The following is a 13,269-nucleotide window of genomic DNA, read 5'->3' as shown; positions in this document are numbered from 1 at the left end:
TAATTTCCTTCCTTTAAAAGAAAAAAGAAAGGCACGTCCAAATAGATTATAAACTCATTTGGTTAATTAGTCAGGCAATGTAACAGAGACTTGAATCTGAGTTCCATGGGTTTGTGGATGCCCTCTGAAACCTGAGAACTGACTAAGGTTGAAAAAAAATTTTTGTTCATACATGGAGAGGAGAATTTCAATATTTCAATAAGATTCTCCAAGGAAATCCATGTCCTATCCCACCAAAAAGTCAAAGACCATTGTTCCCAATGAAAAAATGGGATATAAGGAAGATTAAATATTCCATAACCTGTTAAATATGATAAAATAGCTAAAGTTTCAAGGAACCCCTAAGAAAGGTAGAATGTGGCCCTAATTTTGTGTCTGCGGTGAGCTTAACGCCTTTTGGAAACCCACTTTCTCATGGCAGAATAGAAGGGGATGGGTTCCACATTACAGGAAGTAATCAAATTCCAACCGTGATCTACCACATTGTTCACTACGCTAGGTTTCTTACCTTTTGTTTTGCTTTGTTTTTGGAGTGGGATTTTGCATTTACTTATTGGAGTGTCCCATATTTCTCAGAATAGCCAGCAAAAATGAGAACCCAAATTATAGAGGCTGGCATGAAGCTGGTAAGGGAGGTCTATCCAGGTTGGCTCTCCTTCCCCAGCGCTTGACTTCTCTCCAGAAATAATCTAAGAGCCCAGAAGGGGAACGAGGAGGAAACTGGCTTCTGAAGTGAACAGTGAAGGATCCAGTTTGTGTAGTAACTGAAGACAAGCCTTAAAGGCCAAGAGAGCTGAGCTCAAATCCCACTCTCCATCCTAAAATGTGAATGACATATAAATGTGGGGGAAATATGTAAAATGTAAAATACATATCTTCCATGGTTAATGTGAAGATTACATGAGACAATGTTTTTTTTTTATTTTTTTTAAAGATTTTATTTTTTCCTTTTTCTCCCCAAAGCCCCCCAGTACATAGTTGTATATTCTTCATTGTGGGTCCTTCTAGTTGTAGCATGTGGGACGCTGCCTCAGCGTGGTTTGATGAGCAGTGCCATGTCCGTGCCCAGGATTCCAACCAACGAAACACTGGGCCACCTGCAGCGGAGCGCACAGACTTAACCACTCGGCCACGGGGCCAGCCCCTACATGAGACAATGTTTGTGAAATATCTAACACATAGCAGACATTCAATTAATGTTACTTTCCTTTCCAGACTGACAGTAGTATTTAGGGAATTTCCAGGAAAATACGATGACATCCAAGTGTGCAGTGTGCTCCACACCGTCTTCTTGGGCACCTGAAATCAGCCCACTGTAGTGGATTTTTACCTCCCCCCATATCTTTACACCAAAAGTTCCTTTTGGATTCTTTGGCTAGATTTTGGTCCAGCTCCATAATAATCTCAGAGGCCCCAAAGATCCTGAAATACAGACTAGAGTCCCCTTATCTTTGTATAGTTAAGCCAAGCTGGAAAGAGTCCCAAAGCCTTCCAGCCTTACCTTTGCTCTGAAGTCCACACCAAAAAGAAGAAATTTGATATTGGAGAAATAAAAACGGAAGCCCAGTTTTAACATCTGTATATGAAACCAGCTCAGTTCATTTCCTCTCTCCTGGAATCAAGTCTGAATTCAGATAAGGATCAGTTCATTTGGAGTTTACAATAATATTTGCATGATACAATTTTTATAAACCCTCAGGTAAAATCCATAAGTACTAGTAATTTTAAATCAATCTAAGATAAAATCTAACTGAATATGGAAGTCTCTAATTTTCTTTTACTATATTTTCTTCATTTCCCACTGATGAAAAAGGATACTGTATTAGCTGTTATAAATGAAATACATCATAGTCCACCAAAATAATACTATCCTATAAATTAATCAGTGCACTTTTCAGCTCTTTATCTTTATCTTTATCTCAGTATTGGTGAATTACAGTGCAATCCACACTTGTTATTTATCTAGGTATCATATAATGGTATGAGGTCATCGATACTCTGTCATTATCCATATTACCACTGATTTACAAATATTTTTCTGTGGAAAAAATGCTGAATCTCTAGTAATATCTAAATTAGATTTTAAACGTGTTGTCAAAGGTGGGCTTTATAGTTACTGATATTTTGTAGCGTGGAAGATTTATATATACCATATAAGGGAAAAGATTGATACCTTGAGAAAGTTCTTTCTTTAGAAGAACATTTTACTCCAAAGGAAGAGAGCCATGGGAATATATAGTGGGAACAGCACTGAACTCAGAGTCTAAGTTCTGGCCAAGATACGCCTGAGAAGGTAACACACATCAAACAGTGAGAAGCTGGCAGACTCCTGCCTCATAAGCAGATGAAGTGTGAGCAGAAGTCTGCTGGAGATGAGGAAGATTCCAAGAAAGATATTTTTGACAGTTCTCTATCTCCCTCCACCATTCCATGCTCACCTTGCTATTTCTGAATGAAGTCTTTATGGCTGGCACTACAGCAGCCATCTTGATACCACAAGACAAGCATGAAGACTAAAAAGGGTCACAATCCCCATTTGCCTGGGGCCATCTAGGTTTGCCTGGAGTAGTCCTACTTAAGATTTGGTCCTGGCTTTTTCCTTTTCAAGTGAAGTGTCATTACTAACAACTGCACTCAAATAGGCCAAGATGGGTTTTGAAGCCCACTGCTTTCTCCTCCCTGCTTCTGGCACAGCCATATCTAGCAAGGTGAGAAATTTTGTGCAGCAAAGAGAGCTCTCATTTTCACACAGGGTTACACCTAAAGAAGACAAGTCTCTATTGCTGACCCTCTCCAAGTGAAATATTACCAAATCCTCCTTAAAATACAGCACACAGAGTGATCAAAGACCAAATGGCGCACAGGATACACCAGTGGCTGGGGAGAGAGGAAGGCGGTAGTGGGAAAAGTATTTGATGAAGCCACTTTGGCACATGTTGAACCAGCCAGATGTGTGGCGGCCCTTGGTAAAGACTGTGAGAGGAACAGAGCTCTCAGCCCCAACGGTCAGAGAGATCAGTGAGGCACATGGGGAATTACAGGTTAGGTGTTTGTGAAATATGTGAGGGAAATAGAGAATGAGCAGTTTCAGCTGGGAACAAATCAAGGGAAGTCTCAACGCCCATGCTACAGTGGTTGCGTCATTAAATCTACATTTATTTATATCATTTATTCTGGCAAAGCTTTTCGGTTTGCAATGAACCATTTTGCCACCAATTAGCTCTGAAGGTCATGTTTAATGAAAATATTAAGAACCAAATTTCCATTTCTCAAAGAAGTTGATGAGGAATGTGTAACTTTTCAAAATGTTTGTTGACTGAGTATGGTACTATACGTTATCACGTGAAAACCAGAAAACACGTCTGCTGAGGAAGAATAACTTTTTACACGTTAGCAGTTACATAAGAAGCCTGTACCTGAACACAGAGATTTAAGAAGTGAAGCTACATAAGAGGGTGTTTGTATCCCTCTGGGAAGCACACCTGACTTCTAGATTAGTTTTGTGCATTATTTTATTGCAAGTTTTCTTGAGCACATAGGCAGAGCTATCAACACGCTGCTTCCATTTAGCACATAAACTGCGCAGTTAAATGATCCTGTGTCAGAAATACTTCAAATAGAAGCACAGAAATAAAAACCAGTTAAATTTAATTCCCAGAATGATTTGGATTTTAAAATCGAATTTATATATTTCAAACTAAGCTTTTAGAAACTCATTCATTGAAACTGAAACACTTTACATTACAATAAACACTATTGTAATTGTAGTTAAAAAGCTTAACTTGACAAAAAATTATTTGCTTTTATGGTGATAATATGAATACAAATTTTATTGGAGTACAGCTTTGGAAGAAAAATAATGTTTCTAATACATGTACTTGGTTGGGACTGGTAGATGTATTAAAATTCATAATTATATCCAAACTAGTTTCTAGTTTCAATGTTGTACCAATCAAAATACAGCTGTAGATGTCAAAATTTATGTATGTGCATGTACATTTGTGTGCATTTATAAACAAATTCTCTAAATTTTGAAAGTATATCTTTAAACTTTGAATGTTTTTTTCAAAGTATTCAATAAGTGGAGAGCCAAAAATGTTGGCTTTTGAAGTTGTGGGTCAATTGTAATTACTGAGAATAAGCTGCAACAGAAAAAAATAGACAAGAGCAAGGAAAAAACTAAGCAAATTAAACACTGAGAGAGCAAATGGACTTCCAGATCTAATTTTTAAATTCTCTGTGTTTAGAATAGCTTGACTTGTGAGAAAAATCTTTTAATAGAGCTCCTATTTTTTGTGGGATAATTTTATACTCTGTATGAGAGTAAAACAAAATTGCAATGACCCAAAATTACATGGTGTCTAAATTTGATAAAACATTCAAAAGAATCAACTTATTTAACAAATTTTATTTTAAATATTTGTCCAAGAAAATTCCACTGAATTGGGGCATAAAGACAGTATTTGTGAAAATATTTGACCTGAAATATTTATTATTTTCCAACATGAAAATATTAGAATTAAGAGTATTTTTCACTTAGTAGAGTTTTCTCTGAGCATATGAGAATCTCAGCATTTATACAGAGATAACATTGACAATTCAAAATACTATGGTTTATAGAGATGAGCCAATTGAAGGAGAACTAAATTTTGAATTTAATAACCAAATAATAAAATAAACTGTACTTAAAATCAGGCCTTTGAATCACTGTCGTAACTCATATAATATATATGGGAGTTTATTTAGTCAAATTGCTTGCAATAAAAATATTACTGTTTACAATTATATTTTAGTAGAACCGAATAGGTGTCTATGCTGTAAATGAAATATTATTTAAAATAGTGTTGACTTTATCTCATGTTTTTCTAACTTTTACTTTTAAAATATTTTCATAAACTACATAATATGTAAGTCCAATGATACGTGCATTGACGTTATAAGTGTACATCTATTGGGTACACAGATGGAAAATGTTTTTACTGATAGGGTGCATAAAAGACAAAATTTGGAGACCAAGACAAGAAATGAAGTGACCTATTGGGACAGAAGAACATGGCTTTGAGGGGATGGTTCTTTTTGCTGAGAAATGTCCAGTCATTTCTGAAAACATTGTGCTATTCACTGACCACGGTTCAAATACAGACAAGGAATGCAGTTTCCAGTCTATGGGAACTCTGCTCTCATGCCAGACAGAAGCCCAAGGTTGCCTAGTGCATGTTCAGCACAGTCTACAGCATTTCACTGGAAGAGATGCGTGAACCCTTGAAAGAGAAGGCTGAGGCCCGTGGATCTGCCCAAGTGGACTCAGTCAGTCAATGGCTGAACTAGATCCAGATCTTACAACTCTTATTCTCGTGCTTTTTCATTAACTGACCACATGTTTTGTCCACAGCCCTACTTAAGAGAGTACTGGTTAAGAACAAAAGTATAAATCATGTCATGCTAATGCACTTTGTTTCTACCTACTTGTTTCCCTGAGGTTACCCAGTTTGTGGAGGGAGGGTCATCCCTGTTTAGGAAATTGCCATCCTCACTTTTTAGAGAGGACAAGAAATGGCAGTCATTGCTAGAGGGGATAGATTCAGAAAACAGAAGAGTTTCTTATTTTTTCATAAATGTACATTTTGCTTTATAAAATGAGTGTGCTAAAGTGAGTAAATCCTTCCTTCTGAATTCTGAAGGCTTGGAAAGACTATATATTGCAGAAAGGTTCACAAGACGCCTTTTAATGGTAAAACTTTCTCATTAACACAGTGATGACTCTGGACAAAAAGGTTGGAATAAATGGAACGAAATGCTACAATTTCACAGGTGTTGTTTTAAAAAATACATTTATTGGAGAAGTCTTGATCTACTGACATAAACCCTAACCTGGAAAAACTATCCCACTTTTTTCTGTTTAGTTTGTTTGTCCACACAGAGTGTCTGGATATAGGGTTCCATAATAAGTGCAGTTCTACTAAGACTTCTTCTACGCAGGAAATAACATTAAAATTAAAGACTCAGAGATGTAGTGGTTAAGTTCATGTGTTCCACTTCAGCGGCCCGGGGTTCATAGGTTCAGATCCCAGGTACAGACCTAGCACCACTTCTGGGGCCACACTGTGGTGGCGTCCCACATAAAATAGAGGAAGACTGGCACAGATGTTAGCTCAGCGACAATCTTCCTCAAGCAAAAAGAGGAAGATTGGCAACAGATGTTAGCTCAGGGCCAATCTTCCTCACCAGAAAAAATAAATAAACAAAAACTCATCCAGAAGAACTTGGCACAAAAGAGGAGTCATTTCAGAAGGAAGCTGTGTACTGACCAGCCAAGTGGGTGCTGCACCAGGCCTGGCTGGCATGTGGTAGGCAGAGAATTGACAAGACACCAAGAAAGGGAGCCATGAAAATATCAGGTTGTTTTGTTTTCCTGTTTAAATTCCCATGTGCAAAAGAGTCAGAATACAGATAAGCATATTTAACTCTAATTCATCACATTTTAATATTTTTTATAGTGTGATTTAACCAAAGAACCCTGATGTATAATAGGAATTTCTATTTAATATCACACTCTCAAAATTAAAATAATGAAGCTCTAATGGAAACACTCTAATTATTATTAATTGGTTGTAGCCTTGATTAATTTGCACGGATGGGGTTGTCTGAAAATACATTTTATTGCACATTTCTACCATGCGTATTTCTGGGATCACTGACCTGAATAGGTGGCCGATGCCGAAGGAAGTCATGGATGAGGCTGTCTCATGCTGCAAGTCTAAGGCTCACGTGGAATAAAGACACTTACATTAACTCTCAACAGTTTCAGGGCTGTGATTAAGAGAAAGAAATAAACAAAGTTTTGAAAGCAAGAGCCTTCCCAGAAATACCCACGAAAATTAAAGATGACAGCCTATGACATGGAGCACAACAGCAGCCTTCCATTTTAGAACACCGGTGATTTATTCTGTATTTAAGACACTTTCATAAACAAAAAGGAACATCTTTCTATTCCTGAAATCACATATCTCAGTCAAAATATTTTGAAAGCTAAATCTTGTGATGAAACTTCATTAGCTTGTGCTTCAAGAAGCCAGGAGTCCTTTAGAGTCCTTTAGAAGTGCAGAGTTGTTCTGAGAGGCCTACTGCTCTGTGGTTATTTTCTGAAAGGCATATCCCCATTGATAGGACTATGGGTTAAACAATGATGAATCCACTTATTAAAATACAAGTAAACTAATCCTGTTCTGCATTTGTAAAGCTGTGCCGGGACATATTAACTGGGTGGGGCATGTACACAACTTGCAACTGGTGTCTGAAGTGGGGGGAGCAGTCTGGTGAGACTGAGTCCTGTACTGTGGGATCTGATGCTAATTCCTGGTAGATAGTGTCAGAATTGCCTGATGTGGGAGGAAAACCCACACATCTGGAGTACAGAAGTATTCAGGGAGTAAACATGCTGGCTTTTTTCCCTTTCAGCTATCACGGCTCATTAATTCTCCCAGATACGATTACAGAACCTCTGGCATGTGTCAGCCACCATATCTGTTCGTGCAATAGATGTAAATATATAAATAAAACAATACTTCTGACATCTTGGCTCTTCCAGTTTAGTAAGGGAGAGAAGTATATAAACCATCAAATTCTAAAGCAGAACGTGATAAATGCCTAGAGAGGTAGGAACATACAGAGTGAGAATTATAATATCACATAATGGAGATATCAAATAACAGTAGGAAGGAAATGCTCTTCTATATATATCATGGCCCTGTACTTGTTTAGGGGCGACTGGAGCCAAAGAGTATTTTGAAATGAAGAGTTAGTCTAGTCCCCGAGGAACCTACATATTCCCTATAGACAAAGGCAAACCTAAAAATCACTTAAACTTAACTTCCATTTCTCTAGTTCTTTCTGTTTTCAACACAAACAACCATCAAGAGTTGTTTTATTTTATTTGACAGGCTATGTGAGTTTCAGAGATGAATAACGTCACAGTCATGAAACACAGAGATAACACAGACTCTCAATTGAGGCAAGCTTCTTTTGTTAATAAAAACATCTTGTAAAACTTGTGCTTTTTTGCCCCTACTTGAAAATAAGATCAGCAGCTTCAAAACAAAAGTACCAGACCAGTTTAGTTCAAAGGAAGATCACTTCCATGTAAATATCCTTCTTTTTAAAAGAGTAGATTTCTAGACAAGGCCACAGCATCAGCAACAGAAAGCATAAGATAGCCTAAACTTTAAAAAAAATCTTTATAAACCTTTCTTCTGCTATTTTTGAAAAAAGTTTCAACACGAACTCATCTTCTAAGGAGCATTTTGGATATTATACAGCATATTTCATGCACTTCACAAGCTAAATTTAGACAATTATATTCAACTCTGAATTAAATTTTAAAAGAATCTTTTTTTGCTTGTTCTTTTGAGTCTCAAATGCTGAACCTCGTATTAATCCCTTTGATTCTTAAGAATAAAAGCTATTTGAATAATTTGAAAACTTCTATCAAGAATCCTGGCACTTCTCCTGCAGATAAAATGGGCATTCCATTCCTCGCACATACCAAACAGTGAAGGCAACACAACTATTTCCTAAACATAGACTTTTCCTTCTCGGTTAACATTACATAATTTTGGTACAATATGTGATTAAATAATTGATACTCTGATAAATAACTAGGTGGTACAACGTATGAGGTTTAGACAATACATAGCTAAACTATCAATCAAATTCTTGAGACAGGAAATCATGTCTAATTTTAAAAACTTAAAAAATAGTCACAAAAACAAAGAGTAATAATAGCAATCACAGTGTCTTGGTTTGATAATCATTAATACAGTCATCAACATCCTAGTGAATATTTAGCAGGCACTTAGGTTAAGATAGGCCCAGTTATAAGCACTTGTTTTTCCTATCTCAATCTGCACAACCATCCTACCAGGAAATCTCTATTATTGTGCCCATTTTACAGATGAAGAAATTGAGGCAGAGAGAAATATGGAATAAATATTGGCTAACGTAACCATTATTGAAGCCTGAGCTTAGGTTGGTGTGAGGGTTAAGATTGCTTCCATCCTTCCTCTGTTCATGGACAGAAGTCAGGGATGCCAGATAAAATACAAGCTGCCTAGCTAAATTATAATTTTAGATAAATAACAAACGACTACTATAATTATGTTCCATGCAATATTTGAGACATACTTATAGTAAAAGTTATTTGTTGTTTATCTGAAATTTAAATTGTATTTTTATTAGCTAAATCTGGCAATCCTAAATTAGCAGTCTATAACCTCCCTCCATCTCCCGACCCAGATTCTATACCTGAAGTTTCAATAACCAATGCATACAATATATACACGTGTGTCACTGCATAAGCACACAAACACCTGCACAATAATAATTTTGAATATCCTATATTTTAGGGTGTTAAGTTCTAATAATAGTTTCCAAATCTTACTTAGCACTTACAATGTGCCGTACATACTCTAAGGGCTTTACACGTCTTAATGCATTTAATCCCCTGGGATGTAGGCATCATAATGTATCCCATTTCAAAAGATGAAGAAATTGAAGCATGGTCTGAATGGTTGTGTGCTCCCCAAATTCATCTGCTGAAACCCTAAACACTAAGCTGACAGCATTAGGAAGTGAGGCCTTTGGGAGGGGCTCAGGTCATGAGTGTAGAGCCCTCGTGAATGGGATTAGTGCCCTTATAAACATGACCCCACAGAGCTCCTTAGACCCTTCTGCGTCTTGAGGATACAGTGAGAAGTCAGCAGACTACAACTCAGGAGGGCCTTCACTAGAATGCAACCATGCTGATGCCTTGATCTTGGGCTTCCCAGCCTCCAGAACTGGGAGAAGTAAATTTCTGTTGCTTGTAAATTACCATTGAGGATATTTTGCTATAGCAGCCCAGAGAGACTGAGACAGAGAGGTTACCTACTTTGGCCAAAAGCACATGACAAGTGGTGGGATCTGAGCCCAGGCAACTGGCTACAGAGGTCTTGTTATAAACAATGATTCTATACAAAATAACAGCCAGGGAGATCTATGCTGAACAAGGAGCAGAGAGCTTTTTGAATTTCAACCAGCCATAGTAGACAGTCCTTGTTGAGGGCTCAAGGGAAACAGCAGAGGCCTTAGAAGGGTCCCATCTTGGCACTAGGGCTGAACTAGTCCTAAAGTAAAGACAACTGTAAGCAAGGCTTAACGAATTTTAAAGCAAGCTTAGAAAGATCAGGCTGGTCTGCAAGTGACTTAGGTTCCTGCTAAAACAAACATCAGCATTCTTGACGAAAGACACAAAATCCCAACACTCACAACCTTGGACAGCCAATGAAATATCGCTAAAAAAAGTCAAACAAGAAGAAAAATCAATCAACAGTGCAGACTCACAGATCGTAAGTGCCAGAGATAATGGAATTACCAAACAAGAACTTTAAAACAGCTATTACAGAGATGCAGAAGGATTTAAAAGACACAAACGGAACTGTTAGAAATAAAGAGCATGATATCTGAAAAAACATGCCTTGGATGGACTTAAGAGCCCAATCTATTAGGAAGACATGAAGAGCTGAACACACAGCTATGGAAACCATAAAAACCAAAGCATAGTGAGACAAACAAAACGACAGCAGATTCTCAGTGATATCTGGGACAGTTTAATATATGTGTAATTGGAGTCTGAGAAAGAAAAGAGAGAGGAGTAAGACAGAAAAAAACATTTTTAATAAATAATGGCTAATTTTTCCCCAAATTGAAGAAAACCTCTAAATGCACGGATCCAAACAACTTAACAAGTCTCAAGGTGTATAAACACACAGAAAATCACACCAAGACACATTATAATCAAGCTGCTGAAAACAAATGATAAAAAGAAAATCTTAAAAGCAACGAAACAGGAAAGACACATCACATGTAGAGGAACAAAGATAAGATCTTCAGACTTCTCATCAGATACTACACAATCGGAAGGATGATAGAATATTATTTTTAAAGTGAGGTGGGTAAAAAACTTGTCACCCTGAAACTCTACATCCAGGGAAACACACACTGTGAGAAGAAAAGTGAAATGAAGACATTTTTATATAAACAATAACAGAAAATCCATTTCTAGCAGAAGTGCCACCAAAAAAAACAGTAAAGGGAATTCTTCAGCAAAAAGAAAATGACACTAGATAGGACTCAGGTCTATAAAAAGGACTGACAAGTTCCAGAAATGAAAAGTATATAAGTATATCTAAAAGGCATTTTCTCATTTTTTTAAAACATTTCTTGATAATTGTTTAAAACAAAAATAAGAGCAAAGTATTCTGGACTTACAACATCTACAGAAGTAAAATGTATGACAACAATAATACAAAGAAAGGAAGGTAGAAATAGTACCCTGTTTTAAGGTTATTACATTATACATGAAGATATATATATTATATGAAGGGAGATTGTGATAAGTTAAAGAGCATATTGTGAATCCCAGAGCAAGTACTAAAAATGAAATATAGTTGATAAACAAAATAAAGGAATAGTAAAAAATACTCAATTAACCCAAAAGAAGTCAGGAAAAAGTTAAATAATGAGCAAAGAATAGATGGAACATACAGGAAACAAATAACAAGAAGAACTTAGATCCACTCATATTGTCAATTACAATAATATTCATGGTCTAAACACTGCAAATAAAATGTAGATTGTCAGACTATATGAAAAATCAATGCTCAGCTCTCTATAAGATGTACACTTTAAATATAAAGAAAGAAATAGGATTAAAAGTAAAAGACTGGAAAAGATATGCCATACAAATACTGATCACAGGAAAACCAGCAACTCCATTAAAAATGGGAAAAAGATAAGACACTTACAAAAGGAATATATACAAATGATCAATAAGCTCATGAAAAGATTCTCAACATCTCCAATCTTCAGGGAAATGCAAATTAAAACTATGACAAGAGGCCAGCCTCACGGCATAGTGGTTGAGTTCAATGTGCTCTGCTTCAGTGGCCTGGGTTCATGGGTTTGAATCCCAGGCACAGATCTATACCATTTGTCAGCCATGCTGTGGTGGCAACTCACATATAAAGTGGAGGTAGATTGGCACGGACATTAGCTAAGGGCTAATCTTCCTCAAGCAAGGAAAAAAAAGAGGACAATTGGCAACAGATGTTAGCTCAGGGCTAATCTTCCTTAGCAAACAAAAGACAAAAAAACTATAATGAGATATCAATATATACCTTCTCAATGACTAAAATAAAAACGTTGACAGTCTCTAGGATCAGTGAGGATGTGGAGTAACATGAAGTCTCGCGCACTGCTGGTGGGAATGTAAAACGGTCCAACTCTGGAGAACTGTTTGACTTTTCTTACAAAGTTAAACATACATTTGCCATATGATCCTGCAGTTACACTCCTAGCAGTTAGTGAAGAAAAATAAGAATGTGTCCACACAAAGACTTGCATAGAATGTTCTGAGAAGTGTTTCCTTTTGTTCATAATAGCCCCAAACGGGAGGTGAGGGGATAAACAAATCATAAGTCCATACAATGGAATACTATTCAGCATGTAAAAAAAATGAACTATTAATACATACAACAAATGAATCTCAATGATTCTGAATCTCAAAAGCTTTCTGCTAAGTGAAAGAGGCTGACACAGAAAGGTACATTGATTTATATCAAATTCGAGAGCAGACAAAACTAATCTATAGTGGCAAAGACAGATCAGTGATTGCCTGGGGGCAAGGAGGGCGTAATAAGCAGCAAAGGGCACAAGTGATCTTTCTGAGGACCGATGGTGGTTACACAGGCTTCACATTTGCCAGAAGTCATTGAACTCTACCCTTAAAATGGGCGCATGTGATTATAGGTAAATTTTTCCTGCGTAAAGTTGATTTTTTTTTTTGATGATGAGGAAGATTGGCCCAGAGCTAACACCTATGCCAATCTTCCTCTATTTTGTATGTGGGACGCCTCCACAGCATGGCTTGACCAGTGGTGCATAGGTCCACACCCAGCAACCGAACCCACAAACCACGGGCCGCTGAAGCAAAGAGCACAAACTTAACCAATATGCCACTGGGTCGGCCCCAACGCTGATTTTTTAAAATGTTAATTTTACAGCATTTACTCTCTTTTGTAAATCAGTGATTCCCAAATTTTTATCAATGAACATGTGAAAGGAAAAGGTTTATATCCACGAATCTAGGAAATCATAGATACACCAAATTTTGCCTGTAGATCAATAATTTATGACAATAAAAACTAAATTGTTTACTGGAGTTGTTAATTTGAA

The 13,269-nt window shown here is 36.9% G+C and overlaps 1 protein-coding gene across 5 annotated transcripts in view; it reads right to left on the bottom strand.

Annotated features, from left to right (window-relative positions):
* GPM6A (glycoprotein M6A) overlaps window positions 1-13,269 on the bottom strand; it is a 307,705-nt gene that overhangs the window by 232,620 nt on the left and 61,816 nt on the right. For 2 of the 5 annotated variants that reach the window (XM_070598356.1, XM_070598357.1), the window contains exon 2: window positions 6,700-6,810. The exons of the other annotated variants lie outside the window; for them this stretch is intronic. The gene's annotated coding sequence lies outside the window, so the exon portion shown is untranslated. The remainder of the gene's footprint in view (window positions 1-6,699; window positions 6,811-13,269) is intronic. 5 annotated transcript variants of the gene reach the window in all.

This window comes from Equus przewalskii, chromosome 28 (genome assembly GCF_037783145.1).
Source record: "Equus przewalskii isolate Varuska chromosome 28, EquPr2, whole genome shotgun sequence".
Lineage (NCBI taxonomy): Eukaryota > Metazoa > Chordata > Mammalia > Perissodactyla > Equidae > Equus > Equus przewalskii.
The sequence above is the reverse complement of the archived record's forward strand: the minus strand, read 5'-3'. Positions and strand labels throughout refer to the sequence as shown.